The sequence below is a fragment of the Caretta caretta genome, chromosome 2, assembly GCF_965140235.1.
Source record: "Caretta caretta isolate rCarCar2 chromosome 2, rCarCar1.hap1, whole genome shotgun sequence".
Taxonomy (NCBI): domain Eukaryota; kingdom Metazoa; phylum Chordata; order Testudines; family Cheloniidae; genus Caretta; species Caretta caretta.
The window spans coordinates 74,823,540-74,841,093 of NC_134207.1; the positions used below are offsets into that span (position 1 = coordinate 74,823,540).

The window sequence follows — 17,554 nt, forward strand, 5'->3', positions numbered from 1 at the left end:
GATGCTTAAAGTTAAGCATGGGCATAAGTGTTTGCAGTATCATGGGCTAAAATTTGTTTTTATTAAAAACTTGCCTCTAAGTAGCATACAAGCTTGGTTACTTCAAAACAAAATTGCATCATTGTTAATAACAAAGTTATTTAGCCTTTGGATACGTTCACATTAATGTGAATATTCTTATATACACAGGCTAACATTTTTAAAAATAGGAGCCTGAAGTTGGGCAGTTAAGTTCATAATTGAGGTTTTAAGGGTGGGATTTTCAAAAGCTCCAAGGGGCAGATCTTCAGAACTGTTTAGGCATCTAACTACCATTGAAATCTTCCTCTGAAAATGAAAGCCAATGAGGCTTGGAATGGGGGTGCAGGGAGGGACAGGGGGAAACTTTAGGACTCTTCATGCTTACATGAAGTCTCTGTAGTTCAAATATATACTAACTGACTATTCCATTTGCCATAGGGAATATCACACCTCATCCACCCACACCATATACATGCATACCCCCCTTAGATACCAAATGATTAATCCATTTGCCATAAGGGATATATGGCTGGATGCACACATCCATCTGAATATTCATACAAGCACAAACATACACTGTTCCAAACTTCTGTTATTTAGTAGCAAGCAGCACCACCAAAAAAAAAAAAAAAATTAATCAGTGCAGTTAAGGTTTGGATGATACAATATGGAGATAACGTGCTGATAAAATACTGTAGCGACAGTTGGGAATACTGTACATACAGGCTAGTGGTAAGCTGAATCCCATCTGACAAATTAATTTTAGTTTATGTAATGCATTTTCCTCCTTTTTCAAAAATAAATGTATATATGCTATCAGAAGAACTCTCAGCATAACTAGGATTGCCAACTTTCTAATCATACAAAACTGAACACCCTTGCCCTGCCCCCTGCCCCACCCTTCCCTGAGGCCCTACCCCACCCCTTCTCTGAGGCCCCACCCTTGCTTGCTTCATCCCCCCTCCCTTTATCATTTGCTGTCCCCCATCTTCACTCACTTTCATCAGCCTGGGGCAGGGGTGTGTGGGCTCTGGGGTGGGTCTGGGAATGAGGGGTTTGGAGTATGGGAGAGGGCTCTGGGCTGGAGCAGGGGGTTGGGGGGTATAGGCTCTGGGCTGGAGGCGTGGTCTGTTGGTGGGGCCAGAAAAGCATTTAAAAGTTAGGAAATGCCAGAATTAAGGTTTCTCATGCAACCCTAGTTCTGCCCTCTTATGTATATGCATTATGATAGTCTTGAATCACATGATGACATACTATTTTTTCCACAGTACCCAGCCTGATTTAGTGCACAGGCTGGTCCTGCTCTGGGGATGAATCAGGATTGAGGCTGTTGTCTGTAGGATCCCTGCCTCATTCATAGCAGAAGTCAAAAGATATGTAGTGAATGAGGCAGGGGATTATAGGAAAAAAAGAGACAGTTAAAGACACTGAAAAAACAGAAATTCCATCGTGTGGAATCATTCTGATGTCCAGATGGGTCACCAGCAGGGTTGGAACCTAAAGCTCTACTGTACAGAGTCTGGTTCTTGAAATAATGGAGTCGGTTGTTATCTGTGTAGACCTGCACTAGAAGGGGATGGGATGCACATGGATTTCACAGGGATTTGCTGACAGCAGAGGAGTAGTGAGACTCTGGAATCTTGGGCTCCAAGATCGGGAAGGATGGGCACAGACTCTTCTGCTTGTTTCCCTCCAACCTGTCCCTGTCCCAGTCCTGTCTCTTACCCAACCCCGGTCCTTGTATCAATCCCCATTTTTCCTTGCCTACCCAGCCCTACCCTCCACTCCTCAGAATTTTCATCCTAGTCTCATTGCCCAGCCAGTCCTCGTCTCTCCCTCCTCCAGTCTCTGTCCAACCCCCAGTCTCCCCACAGTTCTTAGTCTCTCTGCGCCCCCACCCACACCTAATCCCAGTTTCCTTACCCAGATAGTCCCCTTTCCTGCTGCAACTCCTTGTCCCCAGTATCCTGGACTAGCCAGTCCCAATCTCCTCCCTTCCCCCAGCTCCTCACTGATCTCAGTGTCTCCACTCCTTTATGACAATTGGCTCCCATCTCCCCATTTCCTTCACTGGCTCCCAGTCCCATTCTCCACCACATATGCTCCCAGTCCTAGCTTCCTCTCCCCTCCCCTGCCAGCTTCCAATCCCAGCCTCCCCTCTCCCTCAGGATTCAAGTCTCCTTGCCCAACCAGTCCATCTCCTCTCCAGATCCCAGTCTCCTTGGCCAACCAGTCCCAGTTTCCCCCCTCCAATTCAATTACAGTTTCTCACCCCTTTCCAGTTCTATCCTCACTAGAGTTCTTGGCCCAATCTACTCCTTTCCCTTACCTCTAGTTTGGCTTTCCTCCCCCTCTTCATTCAAGTTAGATGGCTTCCTCCTCCATACTGCCTGGGTGCCAGCTGGGCGGGTTACTGGGAACAGAGGAGAGACAGGCTCTCAGTTCCCTGCTCTCAGTTCCAGTGTCTGACCCCACCCCGATCCAGAGTAGATGGGCACAGTCAGTACAGGCTAGGCCCCATAGCCTGGGGATAGAATATGCACAGCCATTCTGTGGGGATGGCTCATGTACAGTCTGCTCATGCATAGGAGCTGCGAGAAATGGAGCATACTCAGGAATCGTCTGAGCTTTTATTTGTTAAAATTGAAGAGGTCTATTGAGCATGTGCAAATGACACTTAATAAAAGAAATGGTCACCAGAATTTTTAACATGGACAAAACAATGTATTTTCCCCCAGCCTTCTGGCAAATGTTCAAAAATGAAAACAACAAAACAAGCCTGACACAGGTATCTATCATGAAGATTTTCAACCCAAACGGTTGAAGTTTGGTAAAGTTATACGCAACTGAAAACAGGGTCTTATAATGGGAAGTGTTGGGCAACCTTAATAATAGGCAGGCTACCAACCCTGCCTATAATACACAGATAAATATTCAAGTTTCAGGAACAATACGGTTTTCATAGAATCATAAAATATCAGGGTTGGAAGGGACCTCAGGAGGTCATCTAGTCCAACCCCCTGCTCAAAGCAGGACCAGTCCCCAACTAAATCATCCCAACCAGGGCTTTGTCAAGCCTAACCTTAAAAACTTCTAAGGAAGGAGATTCCACCACCTCCCTAGGTAATGCATTCCAGTGCTTCACCACCCTCCTAGAGAAAAAGTTTTTCCTAATATCCAATCTAAACCTCCCCCCTGCAACTTGAGACCATTACTCCTCGTTCTGTCATCTGCTACCATGGAGAACAGTCTAGCTCCATCCTCTTTGGAACCCTCTTTCAGGTAGTTGAAAGCAGCTATCAAATCCCCCTCATTCTTCTCTTCCGCAGACTAAACAATCCCAGTTCCCTCAGCCTCTCTTCATAAGTCATGTGTTCCAGTCCCCTAATCATTTTTGTTGCCCTCCACTGGACATTTCCCAATTTTTCCTCATCCTTCTTGTAGTGTGGGGCCCAAAACTGGACACAGTACTCCAGATGAGGCCTCAACAATGTCGAATAGAGGGGAACGGTCACGTCCCTCGATCTGCTGGCAATGCCCCTACTTATACAGCCGAAAATGCCATTGGCCTTCTTGGCAACAATGGCACACTGTTGACTCATATCCAGCTTCTCGTCCACTGTAACCACTGGGTCCTTTTCTGCGGATCTGCTTTCTAGCCATTTGGTCCCTAGTCTGTAGCGGTGCATGGCATTCTTCCGTCCTAAGTGCAGGACTCTGCACTTTTCCTTGTTGAACCTCATCAGATTACTATTGGCCCAATCCTCTAATTTTCTAGGTCCCTCTCTATCCTCTCCCTACCCTCCAGCGTATCTACCTCTCCTCCCAGTTTAGTGTCATCCGCAAACTTGCTGAGGGTGCAATCCACACTATCCTCCAGATCATTTATGAAGATATTGAACAAAACCGGCCCCAGGACCGACCCTTGGGGCACTCCACTTGATACCAGCTGCCAACTAAACATGGAGCCATTGATCACTACCCGTTGAGCCCGACAATCTAGCCAGCTTTCTGTCCACCTTATAGTCCATTCATCCAGCCCATACTTCTTTAACTTGCTGGCAAGAATAGTGTGGGAGACAGTGTCAAAAGCTTTGCTAAAGTCAAGGAACAACACGTCCACTGCTTTCCCCTCATCCACAGAGCCAGTTATCTCGTCATAGAGACAATTAGATTAGTCAGGCATGACTTGCCCTTGGTGAATCCATGCTGACTGTTCCTGATCACTTTCCTCTCCTCTGAGTGCTTCAGAATTGATTCCTTGAGGACCTGCTCCATGATTTTTCCAGGGACTGAGGCGAGGCTGACTGGCCTGTAGTTCCCAGGATCCTCCTTCTTCCCTTTTTTAAAGATGGGCACTACATTAACCTTTTTCCAGTTGTCCTGGACCTCCCCCAATCGCCATGAGTTTTCAAAGATAATGGCCAATGGCTCTGCAATCACATCCGCCAACTCCTTTAGCACTTTCGGATGCAGCGCATCCGGCCCCATGGACTTGTGCTCGTCCAGCTTTTCTAAATAGTCCCGAACCTCGTCTTTCTTCACAGAGGGCTAGTTCTCAAGTAAGAACAAAGTATTCGGTGCAGTTTTGTTCTACAGAAGACAGCTCATAGATACTGGGTGTAGCATTATTATGCAGAAGTGTACACACAAGTATTCAATGTTTTACCCAAACGAAAGCTAATATCTTCATAGAACCAACAAAGGACCTTTCAGTTTTAAAGAGTTGCCAGACATAGATAGTATTAGCAACTAAAGACCTGATCTTACACTGGGATCTGGTAGAGCAGACCCTTGCACTAGTGCTGAGTCCCATTTAAGTTAAAGGAACACTGAACAGGTGCGGGGACCTAGGCAATCCTGATGCATGATCTGGTTCTGAGAATATTACACAAGTTACATAGTCTTGATACTCACTGGTGAAGAAGAAATGACTCATAATGTTAGTTCAGGAACAGATAACAATAATCCAAAGAGAGGACATTTAGGGCAAGATTTCTAAAGGTATTTGGGCTCCTAAATCACACCTAGTGGAATTTGCTTATTGAAATGAATGGGAGTTATGCACTTAAGTGCTTTTGAAAATCCCACTTGACACCTATCTGCAATTTAAGGCACTTTAATACCTTTAAAAATCTGGCGTTTAGGGACATTTTATTTTAGCAACCTGAGTCTCTTCTGGAAATGTTTTCTTATTGTGAAATTAGCGTACAGAAATAGCATAGTGAAGTCATGAATGATCACTTTGGCATATGAAAGCCTTCATGGCTGTTTTCTAAAAGAGATGTAAAGGAGAATAATGCTGTAGTTTTCTTCAAATCCCACATTCATGCTAGCAATATACTACTGCTGAGAATACACATTTCAAAGGGTTCCACTGAAGACAATTTAACTAAAAAAAGACACAAAACAAAATACAGTATTTTAAAAGGATTGCTAATGAAGTCAATGCGAATTCTATGCATAGAGTGGTTATAGAACTGATCTGTACTAATTTGTCAACGTGAAATCTTCGTGTGTATGTGTGTGTGTAATAGATATTTAAATCTAAGTCTCAGGATATTTGTCTTCCACAAAATCCGTTTGTTATTGCCAATATACTATAAACCAGCTCAGCACATTTTAATTAAATTAAAACTTCATTAGTGGCAATCAGGGTGAAATACACTTACATCAATCAAATTTAGGTTGATTTTTCCTAAATGCTGAAGGCCATATTCTACCCATGGAAAACAGTGTTCTCAATGTCTTGTATGTTTACATGTTTGTTTCTTTGCTTACAGTACAGTGCTATGGACACAAACCCTTTCATCAGTCTATGTTATTCAGCCCCTCTGGAACAGAATTGTAAATTGTTCTTATTGTTTATAAGAACGATCCAGTCATAAATGTAAGAGTTTGTTTTAAGGTGCAGAAGGTAGATTTAATTTTAAACAATAGATACTGATTTTAAAAAGCTGAAATTAAACTTATAAAAACCAAAAAAAACAACCCCTGAAACCCTCTCCACACAAGAGCTTACTGAATGGATAGATATATTTGAGACGGGTATGTTTAGATTTGTATATATCTGTTACCAGTGTTGTATCTATTGTTTGTCATCATTATAACAGAAAACATCAGTTGCCATCACATTCCTCATTACTGAATTTTTGGAAACATTGAAAGACATCCTTAGTACAAGTCATTTTTCCTACAGCATATGCTTTCTACCACCAGGATCTCCTTATCTTTCTGTTATGCAAATGATTACAAACAAGCACTGTCTAATAGTCTCCCAAGGGAACTTGTCCAGGGAGCTGGATATTTCTTTAACAAGCTGAAAATGGGAGCAGTTACTATGATCACCAAAAACGTTGGGAGGTTCTCCAGTCATAAGGTACAACCCCCTGAATTTAAGGATTCATTAAAAATTCTTGCCTTTGGGCTTGACATTTCACTTGCCATCTTTCTGCTAAAGATGGGCCCAAACCACAATACTGGAGAACTGCAAATGAACCCCCCCTCAAACTTTGGGTCTGGAGCCAAAATCTCTGGAGTGGGTGCCTCTCTACTCTTTGCATTTATTTCTGCTTCAGCAATGAAGATAGTCAGTTTCACTTTTGCTCCTAGTTATTTTCACTATCAATTCTAATCTGGAGCAATGCAGGGTAGTGTTTATTTGTAAAACAAACAAACAAACAAACCTGCCTCCACCAGAATAAAAAAAAAACATAGAAATATTGCTATTGTCTCAGCTTTTGTAAAAGTTTGTTTTTAAAATCATACACTTTGGGCCAGACCATGTTTTACATGACAACATCTCTTTAATGCTAGACTGACCACTGTTAACTCCTGTAGAGAGGTGGAAATGCACAGCCAAAATGGGGGATCCAGTATACAGTAGAAATTTCAGTAGAGTCCAGTAAGATTGTTTGACTGGTTTCTGGTTGTTTCTACTGGAGCCAAGCAACAGAACCAGTAGACCAATAGACTTTTTGTTCTGTTCCAAAACTTAGTTGGCCAACTAGGACTAGTGAGAACCAAATGAATATTTTAAACTAGAATTTCCAGTAGAGCAGTATGACTGTTCATCTCTGAGTACTGAGAATAGGTTTGACTGCAGCTCCTCCCACTCAGCCCTACAAAATTTTACTCATTTGCTCACAAAGCGAGTAATTTTTTTTCTAACAGCAAGTAAAATTGTATCATAATGGCAAGGGTAGGTAAATAGATATTCTCCTTAGCTGGTAAATATTGCAAACCACCTTTATTTATTCAGATTATTTATTTTTCTGTTTTGTATCCATAGTAAATACAAGAACTGGGCTAGAAGCAATAATCTAGCAAATAATACTGAACCTACATCTCACAGTATGACATTTGACTTAGATGTGACCAGAAAGGTACACCACAGTAGAGAGACAAATGAGAGTTTTAGGAATGTTATCAGAAATTAAACAAATTGCTTGAAATTTGTTCATTAAAAATTGGGTAATAAAAATATGTCCTTTGAGGACTGAGAAACCTCTTTCCTCTTGGTTCAGCTATCCTATAAAATTTGCCATACTTACATACATGCATATACACAAGATATGAATAAATTCTGTATGTTTTTTTAATTCATGAAACCCCACTGCACTATATTTCCTCTTTTCCTCGTGCCCTAGAGCAGTTAAAAAAAAAATAAAAAAGCATCTTGCAGAGCCAGTCAAGTAAAGAACAAAGTGTGATGGTCTATAAAAAATGTATGAATATGGATGCTTAGGAATTAGGTCTAGCTTTTTGTGTGCCAGTTTAACCCTATTTATGGCACATGTATCTCTGTATTCCAGAACACAAAGGAAAGCATCCACTTGTCAGCGCACCCTGAATTAATGCACGTACTTTTACTACATTATGAGAGACATGAAGAGAATCCAGCACTGAAGGAGCGATAGCTATAGAGCAAGACAGACACATTCATATCCCAAGAAGAGAAAGAAAACTACCTTATCGTAGCTGGTTTAAGCATTTATCTGAATATTAGCAGAGCAGCCAAGATATCCATGTAGACAGGAGATTCATATGAGAATTCTGAGCATTACTAGCTGGTGAGTGCATTTTTCTTAGGTACGGTATCATGTCTGATAGTGTCACTGTATGTTACTTTCATTTATTACACATTTTTTGGATGTCATAAACATTCTTGGTTAGACATCTATTCACTTGCCACTGATTATCATGAAAAAACAGAAAGTGGAGGAAGACTGGCTTCATGCCATGATTTTACAATGTGCTAGGAGCATTTCTGTTATGCATGCATCCATTGCAGACCCTTCCCATAATGAGACAGCATATGAAGAGGAGCCAAATTACAGCATATGCATGCAAGCCATCTTTATACCTTGAGGGAGGACTCTGTGCAGAACATTTATATCTCAGGGGGATAGAAAGATCTTTTTGCTACAGGGAGTTCATTTTATAAGGGGTATCCCCCCTATAAAGTCATACTGTTTTGTGGGTGTGTCACATCTAAAAGTTCTTATTTATAGAAAAGAAGGGGTTGCAGAATTACTGCCTGTAGAATTACTTATTACAGTGTGGGAGTGGAGTCCTTTGGAAGATTGTTACAATGCTGCCTGGATACTGAGTTACCACACTGTGGTGCTGCAGTTGCTTTTCTAGTGTCTAAAAGCATGAGAAACTTTCACTGTAGCGCTTGGGAGAACAAGGACTATAATTAAATATGTATAATGCATGAACATAGAACATTTCTAAACTACATTATTAATAAAAAATGTCACTAAAAGATTTAGGCAAAAAAAGACAATATTTAAGAAGAAATTTTCTTGCATATTTTCCAGAACTTTTTAATTTAAAAAATTGAGGAATCTTTAACATTTGAAATATTTGCTGATTTTGCAGATATAACAGCCTTTGATTTATGAACACATACTTCTCTTTAGCTTTTACAAACGTGGTGACATGTTCAGTTAAAATATGGTTTCTTAATAGTGTGATTTTTCTTTTAAATATTTTTACAGATAGTGCCTCTGTGGATTGCTCCTAAGTTGTTAAGCTTCTCTGGATTTCTGATTATTTTAATTAATTATTTTCTGTTATCTTTTTATGACTGGGACTACACCGCATCAAGTAATTATCCCTTTGGTTTTTACAACTGTAGAGCTACTCAACTAAATTCTGGCAAGATATCTGCCTTCCTTCTCCCACACAAAGCTCCATTGACTTCAGTGGGGCTCCATGTGGATGCAGTTGCCTGCCTGCCCACATCTCATTGAAAGATCAGGGCTGAGAGTTGCAAAGACCCACACAAAGTCATTTAGCTGAACTTTTACACTATAGGTTTGATCCCGCAACCATTCAAGTCAATGATAAAACTCCCATTGAATTCAGTGGTGCAGGAGCAGGCACTATCATAGGATTCTAATGCCATAATCGTTCTTAAATAAGATCAGAAAAAAAGAAAAAAACATGCCTTCTATAAAGTTTTTTCATTTGCCTCAGAGACCATAATAGCTAAGATCCGTGTCCAGATCAGTATTCATTTCCCTTTCTTTTCTGATGTCAAAATAAGTGAGTTTCACCTCCACATTCAAGTCTTTTTCTGGCCAAATACAAAACTATAGAAATTGATTCAAAACACCTGCTCTTTTCTGACAAATTTAGATCTACATTTTCTCAGGTTCCAAATCCAAATTTATCTGCATCATGGGCTGAATTATTAATACCACTCACTCCGATTTCAAGGATGATGTCAGCAATCACAATTTGTACTAATGGGTTTTCGCCTGCGACTGTAGACCAATTTGGGAAGAACAACATTTACCACACTGACCACAAAGCCATTTGCCTGGGTTGTGTTAAATGTTCTGCACATTATTTCTGTGCCTGGTGCTGTGCTTCCTGCTGCACCAGCCAGGCTGTAAGAAAACTGAAAAGGTTTGTATATATGAACATTTGTTGTTGGGACACCCTCACCAGGTTATGTCTAATTTAGATTGCATGCTCTTTCAGGCAGGGACCTAGTGCTCTAAATAAACAAGGATTTAAAAAATAGTAGTTTTGTAGCCATCTTATAGTTCTATACAATTCATATTTTTCCCCGGTTTAAATGCAAGACTATCAAGAATCACCGTATCAAGCACCTTTCCAAAAATCAAGAGAAACTATCACTGCTATATCCGCTCTAGCCTATGGGCAAAGTTTTCCTCTCTGATCTGTACTGTAAAACTGCACAATGATCTCATTTATGTTACTAAGAACAATATGTTACTAAGAACTTAAAAATTACACAGTGCATTGCGCAAATATTAACTCATTAGTTGATGGGTGGTCTGCACAGAACCTGCATGAAGATTTTTGCCCTATTATCTTTACTTTCATACAATGTTGTAATCACTTCAGCTGCAAAAATCTATTGTATATTTTTTTCCCCTTTACAATATGAGCCTACTTGTAAATACCCTGGGCCTCCATTACCCCACTAAATTCAATGAAGTATAATCAGTATAGATTGCTGATGGTGCACATTGCTTCCAATTCACAAAAATATACTGTTTTAATTCTTTTTCACATAATGAGGATGTGCACATACACACAGATACATGTTCTATTGCACACAAGACTTTTAGGTGATTTCATTAGTTATAACCACTGTTATTCCTCCCCATTCCTCCACTCACCCCCATATCTTGCAGGTGCCAGTCCCGGAATTGTTCCAGCATGGGTATGGCTATGTGGTACTTGTACCACCTTTTGTGCTTATGCTTTAGGTAAAGTATGATAAGAGAATTTGCATAACTCATATCTACATGTTGTTTTGTCCAGTATGTTGTAATTAAAACAATAAAAGGTTGTGAATAAATTACTAGCCTATTCCCAAAGCACTGACATATAGGGATTTGATAATGTGCTGAAAATGTTTAACACCCATAGGATGTATTTTTAACCCAACATTCTAAAACTTTCCATATTGGTAAACTGCGGCCTTGATAACTAGCTAACCTCCCTTACAAATGCAAGCAGAATTTTTTTGCAGCATGACAACACCAACCATTTTCTTTGGAAATTGTTACTAAGTGCTGACATTGCTGTTGGTGACCCTGGCTACAGTCCTTGGCTTTCTTAAAAAAATAATTTCATTTTACCTTTGGGTGTATTTCAGATGTTTCAGAATGGGACAGCTTTGTCTTATCTGTACATTTGCCCTTTCTTAAGAATGATTCATAGATTCCAAGGTCAGAAAGGATCATTGTGATCATCTAGTCTGACCTCCTGCATAACACACGCCATAGAACTTCCCCAAAATAGCTCCCAGAGCAGATCTGTTAGAAAAACATGCAGCCTTGATTTTAAAATTGCCAGGTATGGAGAATCCACCATGTCCCTTGGTAAGTTGTTCCAATGATCAATTACTTTCAGTGTTAAAAATTTATGCCTTATTTCCAGTCTTAACATAAGACTGGCCATACTGGGTCAGACCAAAGGTCCATCAAGCCCAGTATCCTGTCCTCTGACAGTGGCCAATGGGAGGTACCCCAAAGGGTTATCATCAAGTGATCCATGCCCTGTCACCAAATCCCAGCTTCTGGCAAACAGAGGCTGGGGACACCATTCCTGCCCATCCTGGCTAATAGCCATTGATGGACCTATCTTCCATGAATCTCTCTAGCTCCCTTTTGAACCCTGTTATAGTATTGGCCTACACAACACCCTCTGGCAAGGAGTTCCAGAGCCTGACAGTGTGTTGCGTGAAAAAATACTTTTGTGTTTGTTTTAAATCTGCTGCCTATTAATTTCATTTGGTGGCCCCTTGTCCTTGTATTATGAGAAGGAGTAAATAACACTTCCTTATTTACCACTGCAGTTTGGAGTTGGGCAGAGAGCAGTTTGGAGGAGTTGGGGCAGAGGAGAGTTTGGAGAAGTGCCATGGCTGGCTAGAAGACCAAGACCCTGGGTAAAAGACATCTGGCTTGTGCAGAGAGAGGGCAGGAAGCCCCACAAGCTGAAGAGCAGGAGAAGGAAGTAGCCCAGGGGAAGGAAGGACTAGTTCAAATGGTTTGCCACTATCCCTAGGGCCCCTGGGCCAGAGTAGAGGGCAGGCCCGGGTCCCTCCCTCGTCACTACCCTTCTTTGGGTTACTAGTGGGACAGTAGATACCCCTAGTTCAGGGGCAGGAAACTGCACCCTGAACCTCCCCCCCCACACACAAGAAGAGGAAGCGTGGGACCCATCATAATCATGCCGGCAATTTGCCACATGTGGTTTTAGAAGTGGGATCTCCACGCTGGGGACTTAAACCAGTGTTACCCAAAACCATCCCATCCCCAAGATGGACGACATGGTCAAGGCTGAAATATAAGCCACTGTGGCCCAGCAGGAGGCTACCCGAATCCAAGCAACCACCCAACAGGAGGCAACTCGGGTGCAGCAGGAGACTAATTGGCTGTTGATGAATTAGGCTGCCCAGGACCGAGGTCTGTTATAGGAGCTGGCAAACCAGATGAAGGCCCTTATGAAGTGGAACCACAATTGCCATGGAACCCGGACTTTACGGGCCAGCCCTGCCTACAGAAAATTACATGGGAGGATGACGTGGAGGCATACCTCCTGGCATTTGAAAGAACAGCCCTGTGGGAGGCCTGACCCCAAGATCAGTGGTCTGGTATCCTCGCCGTGTTCCTGTGTGGAGAGGCCCAGAAGGTCCACTATGATATGGCTGCAGAGACTGCGGAGGATTACGCCCAGCTGAAGGCAGAGATCCTGGCCAGATCCGGAGTAACAATGGTGTTGCGAGCCCAGAGGTTTCATGAATGGCAGTATACAGAGGACAAGACACCCCGATCTCAATTGTTTGACCTGATCCACCTGACCCGGAAATGGCTGCCCTGAGCTCTGAGAAAATGATGGAGCTCCTGGTATTGGACCGGTATATGAGGGGGCTACCACCAGGCCTTCGGGCTTGGATTGGCCAGAATGACCCCTCTACCTATGATGAGTTGGTCTCCCTCGTGAAAAGACAGCTGGCAGCCCATGAACTGTTCCAGACACCAGGGGGTGAGACACGGCAAACCAGGAAGCCAGCCCCAAACCCAAGGCCCCGGATTGTCGAGAACTACAGAAGAACCATAGCTGGGAGGAAAGACACTGAGGAATGGCCTGAGGCCAAGAAGGGACCTGGGGGTTTGGGAAGAGAGGGCTGGGGGGGGCCGACCAAATAGCCCCAGGTAGAGAGCGGCAACTGGGTTAAGGGGTTGGTGTTACGAATGTGGGGAATTGGGGCATATAGCAGCCCAATATCCCAACAGGGAAGAGCCTATGCAGTGCAATCTGGGGGATCCTGGGGAACAATGTGGCCGAATCGGCCTGGTAGGGGTCGCAATGACCTCACATGGGTATACAAGGTCAGTAAAAATGAATGGTATTGTGACCACAGCATTAGTAGATTCTGGGGGTGCTGTCACACTGGTCTTGGGGAAGTTGGTGGGGCAAGACCAACTAACCCGGGCCAAAACCATGGGGGTAACATGCATTCATGGCACCGTAAATTTCTACCCCACAATCCCAGTATGGATTGAGATCCAGGGAAACACTACCAGGGTAACTGCAGGGGAGGTCCCTAGGCTCCTCTACCTGGTCCTAATTGGTAGGGACTTCCCTGGGTTTGAGAACTTACTCCCCACAATAGAGCCAGGGGAGGGTAGCAAGCCCCAGGCTGAGACAGAGGCACCCCAATTTTTGCCAAATTTGCCCCAGAGCTATTTTCATCCCCCAGGAAACCCCGAAAGTATAGGTGGGAAAAAGGGCAGATAAAAGGAGGGATAGCTCAGTGGTTTGAGCATTGGCCTGCTAAAACCTGCTAAACCCTGTTCAATCCTTGAGGGGGGCATTTAGGGATCTGGGGCAAAAATTGGGGATTGGTCCTGCTTTCAGCAGGGGGTTGGACTAGATGATCTCCTGAGGTCCCTTCCAACCCTGATATTCTATGATTCTATGAAGGCTAGGGATCAGGATTCTAGCAGAGAACCAGAAAGCTTCCCTTGTTGGTAAGCGAACCCATTCAGGAGGCTAGGAGACAATTCAGGCCAATGAGGACTCAGATGCAGTTCCTAGCCCAAGTAGGGGCAACCCAAGGGGCGGAGTAGAAATAGGTCCTATGGAGTTAGGTCAGAGTGGTACTGCTCATGAGAATTTCGGGCAGGATCAAGCCAACGACCCACTATATGCAAATGTGACGGAGGAGGTAGTGGAAGTAAATGGCGTACCCGTGGAAGGAAAGACCAAAGGCCCAAGGCTGTATTATGTTATCAAACGTGATCTGTTGTACCGAATAGTGCAAATACGAGGGGAAGAAGTAGAGCAGCTCTTAGTCCCATGGAAACACACAAGGGCAGTACTAGAGTTAGCTCACAGCCATTTATTTGGGGGACATCTAGGAGTAGACAAAACACTGGATAGAGTCCTAAGAAGATTTTATTGGCTAGGAATATGCGCGGCGGTCCGACGCTATTATACCTCCTGCCCAGAATGCCAGTTGCATAGCTCCGACCTCAATTGCGGGCTCCATTAGTACCTTTGCCTATTATTGAAGTCCCTTTCGAAAGGATAGCCATGGACCTAGTGGGCCAGCTGGAAAGATCAGCACGGGGCCACCGAAATGTATTAGTCATCCTTGACTATGCCACGCCAGAAGCCATTCCTTTAAGAAACCCCACATCCAAGGCAATAGCAAAAGAACTACTCCAGGTTTTTGCTAGTGTGCATCCCTAAGGAGATCCTGACTGACCAAGGAACCCCTTTCATGTCAAAATTAATGAAGGACTTATGTACCGTGCGCCGCATCCATGCCATACGGACCTCAGGCTACCATCCTCAAACAGATGGCCTGGTCGAGTGGTTTAACCGCACCCTTAAAGGTATGATCCGGAAGGTGGTAGCACAGGATGGAAAAGACTGGGATACCCTTCTATCATATCTAATGTTTGCTATATGGGAATTCCCCGAGGCATCCACTGGTTTTTCTCCCTTTGAGTTACTATATGGACGCCACCCATGCGGAATATTAGATATTGCTAAGGAGGACTGGGAAGAACAACCCAACCCAGCAAAGAATGTCATTGAGCATGTGACACAGATGAGAGCGCAAATAGCTCGAGTAACCCCTATAGTACGAGAACATTTGGAAAAAGCACAAGAGACCCAGTGGACATATTACAACTGCTGTGTGAAAGTACGGAAATTTCAGCTGGGAGAACAGGTGATGGTGCTCGTGCCAACAGCGGAAAGCAAACTCCTAGCCAGCTAGCATGGGCCGTATGAGATAGTGGAAGCCGTTGGGGAAATGGACTATAAGGTCAGACAATCAGACCACCAAAGACCAGAGCAGATCTACCACATAAACTTACTGAAGCCCTGGTGTGACCGAGAGACCTGGTCATTCGGAGAGCTCCACCTCAGACAGACGACCCACAGGGCAGATGAGGATATCTCCCGAGTTAGCCCCAGAACAACGAACAGAGGTCATTGATATGATCCAACGGAACCAAGATGTGTTCTGTACACAGCCGGGCCATACGACACTGGTCCAACATCATATCGTCACCAGGCCTGGAATAAGGGTGACGATAAGACCGTACCAGATACCAGAAACTAAAAGAGAGGAAATTAGGATAAAAATGAAGAAGATGTTGGAACTTGGGGTTATTGAAGAATCCCACAGACAGTGGTCCAGCCCTATCGTCCTAGTACCGAAGCCTGATGGCACCCTGCGGTTTTGCAACGACTTCCGGAAGTTGAATGAAGTATCCCAATTCGATGCCTATCCGATACCATGCATTGACGAACTAGTTGATCAGTCACACAAGGCCTGATACCTAACTACTCCAGACCTGACCAAAAGATATTGGCAAATTCCCCTGGCCGAGAATGCCAAAGGAAAAGACTGCCTTCTCTACACCCGATGCCTGTTCCAATACACTCTCCTCCCTTTTGGACTCCATGGGGCCCCTGCAACATTCTAACAACTTATGGACAAATTGCTGCGACCCCATGCCAGGTATGCCGCTGCCTATTTAAATGATATAGTCATCCATAGCTGTGACTGGGAAAGACACCTAGGGAAAGTAGAAGTGGTACTAAATGCCCTGCAGAAGGCCGGCCTCACTGCCAACCCTCTCAAGTGAGTGATAGGACTAACTGAGGCCAGATACCTCGGGTATGTAGTAGGGAGAGGCTTGGTAAAACCCTAATGGAACAAAGTGGAGGCAATACAAGACTGGCCTTGGCCAGTCCATAAAAAGCAGGTCAGAGCATTTCTCGGGTTAGTAGGGTACTATCAGAGATTCATCCCTCATTTTGCCACAAGAGCAGGGCCATTGACGGACCTGATAAAATCTCGGGGCCCCAAGATAGTAAAGTGGTCTGATACAGCTGAAGGAGCATTTGCAGATTTAAGGACAGCCCTTTGCTGCCATCCAGTACTCATAGCCAGTAGTGAGCTGGAGCCGGTTTGTACTGGTTCACTAGAACCGGTTGTTAAATTTAGAAGCCCTTTTAGAACCAGTTGTTCTGGGAGGGACAACCAGTTCTAAAAGAGCTTCTAAATTTAACCGGCCAAAAATAACGCCTTAGGCGCCGACTCCACGGGTGCTCCAGCCCTGGAGCACCCAAAGGGAAAATTTGGTAGATGCAGAGCACCCACCGGCAGCTCCCCGCCCCACCCACGGCTCACCTCCACTCCACCTCCGCCTCCTCCCCTGAACGCGCTGCCCCGTTCTGCTTCTCCGCCCCCACCCCAGGCTTCCCACGAATCAGCTGTTTGCGTGGGAAGCCGGGGCAGGCTGAGAACACCCTGGAGCACCCAGGGAGTCGGCGCCTAAGGCGCCACTTTTGATGTGATCAGTGGGGGGAGCAGCCGCTCCCCCTGCTCGCCCCATAGCTATGCTCCCCCACCCCTAGGAGGGACCTGCCAGATGCTTCCTGGGAGCACCACCAGGACATCCCATCTCGCCCCCCGGCAGGTGCCTCTGGCTCCTAGGGGTGGGGTGGTCACCCACTACGGTGGCCCACGAGACCCTCCTGCCCAGTTCTGGGGGCAGTCAGGGGACAGGGTGGATGGGGCAGGGGTCCTGGGGGGGGGTGTCAAGGAATGTGGGGGGGTTGGATGGGGCAGGAGTCCCAGGGGGTGGGGGTGGGCAACGACCCCCTCGTGGGATGAGGAGGGAACCCGTTGTGAAGATTTTGGCAGCTCATCACTGCTCATAGCCCCAGACTTCAAGAAAGAATTTGTCCTACAAACAGGTGCCCTGAGCCCCTTCCTGCACACTGCACCCCCTCCCACGCCCCGCACTTCCTCCCGCACCCCAAACCCCTGCCTCAGCCCTACATTCATGGCCCTGCATGCAATTTCCCCACCAAAATGTGACCCTCAGGCCAGAAAGTTTGCCCACCCCTGGTGTAGATCATAATTATTTAGGGTTATTTATTCCCCTCTGTTAGGAATGTTTTCCTGTAGGACTTGGGTCTACTGTGCTTTGACAGATTATCAGGGAGG

General features: G+C 44.5%; 1 pseudogene; it reads left to right on the top strand.

Moving 5' to 3' along the window:
* Positions 1-17,554, top strand: part of LOC125631056 (ethanolaminephosphotransferase 1-like) — an 86,447-nt pseudogene that overhangs the window by 16,286 nt on the left and 52,607 nt on the right.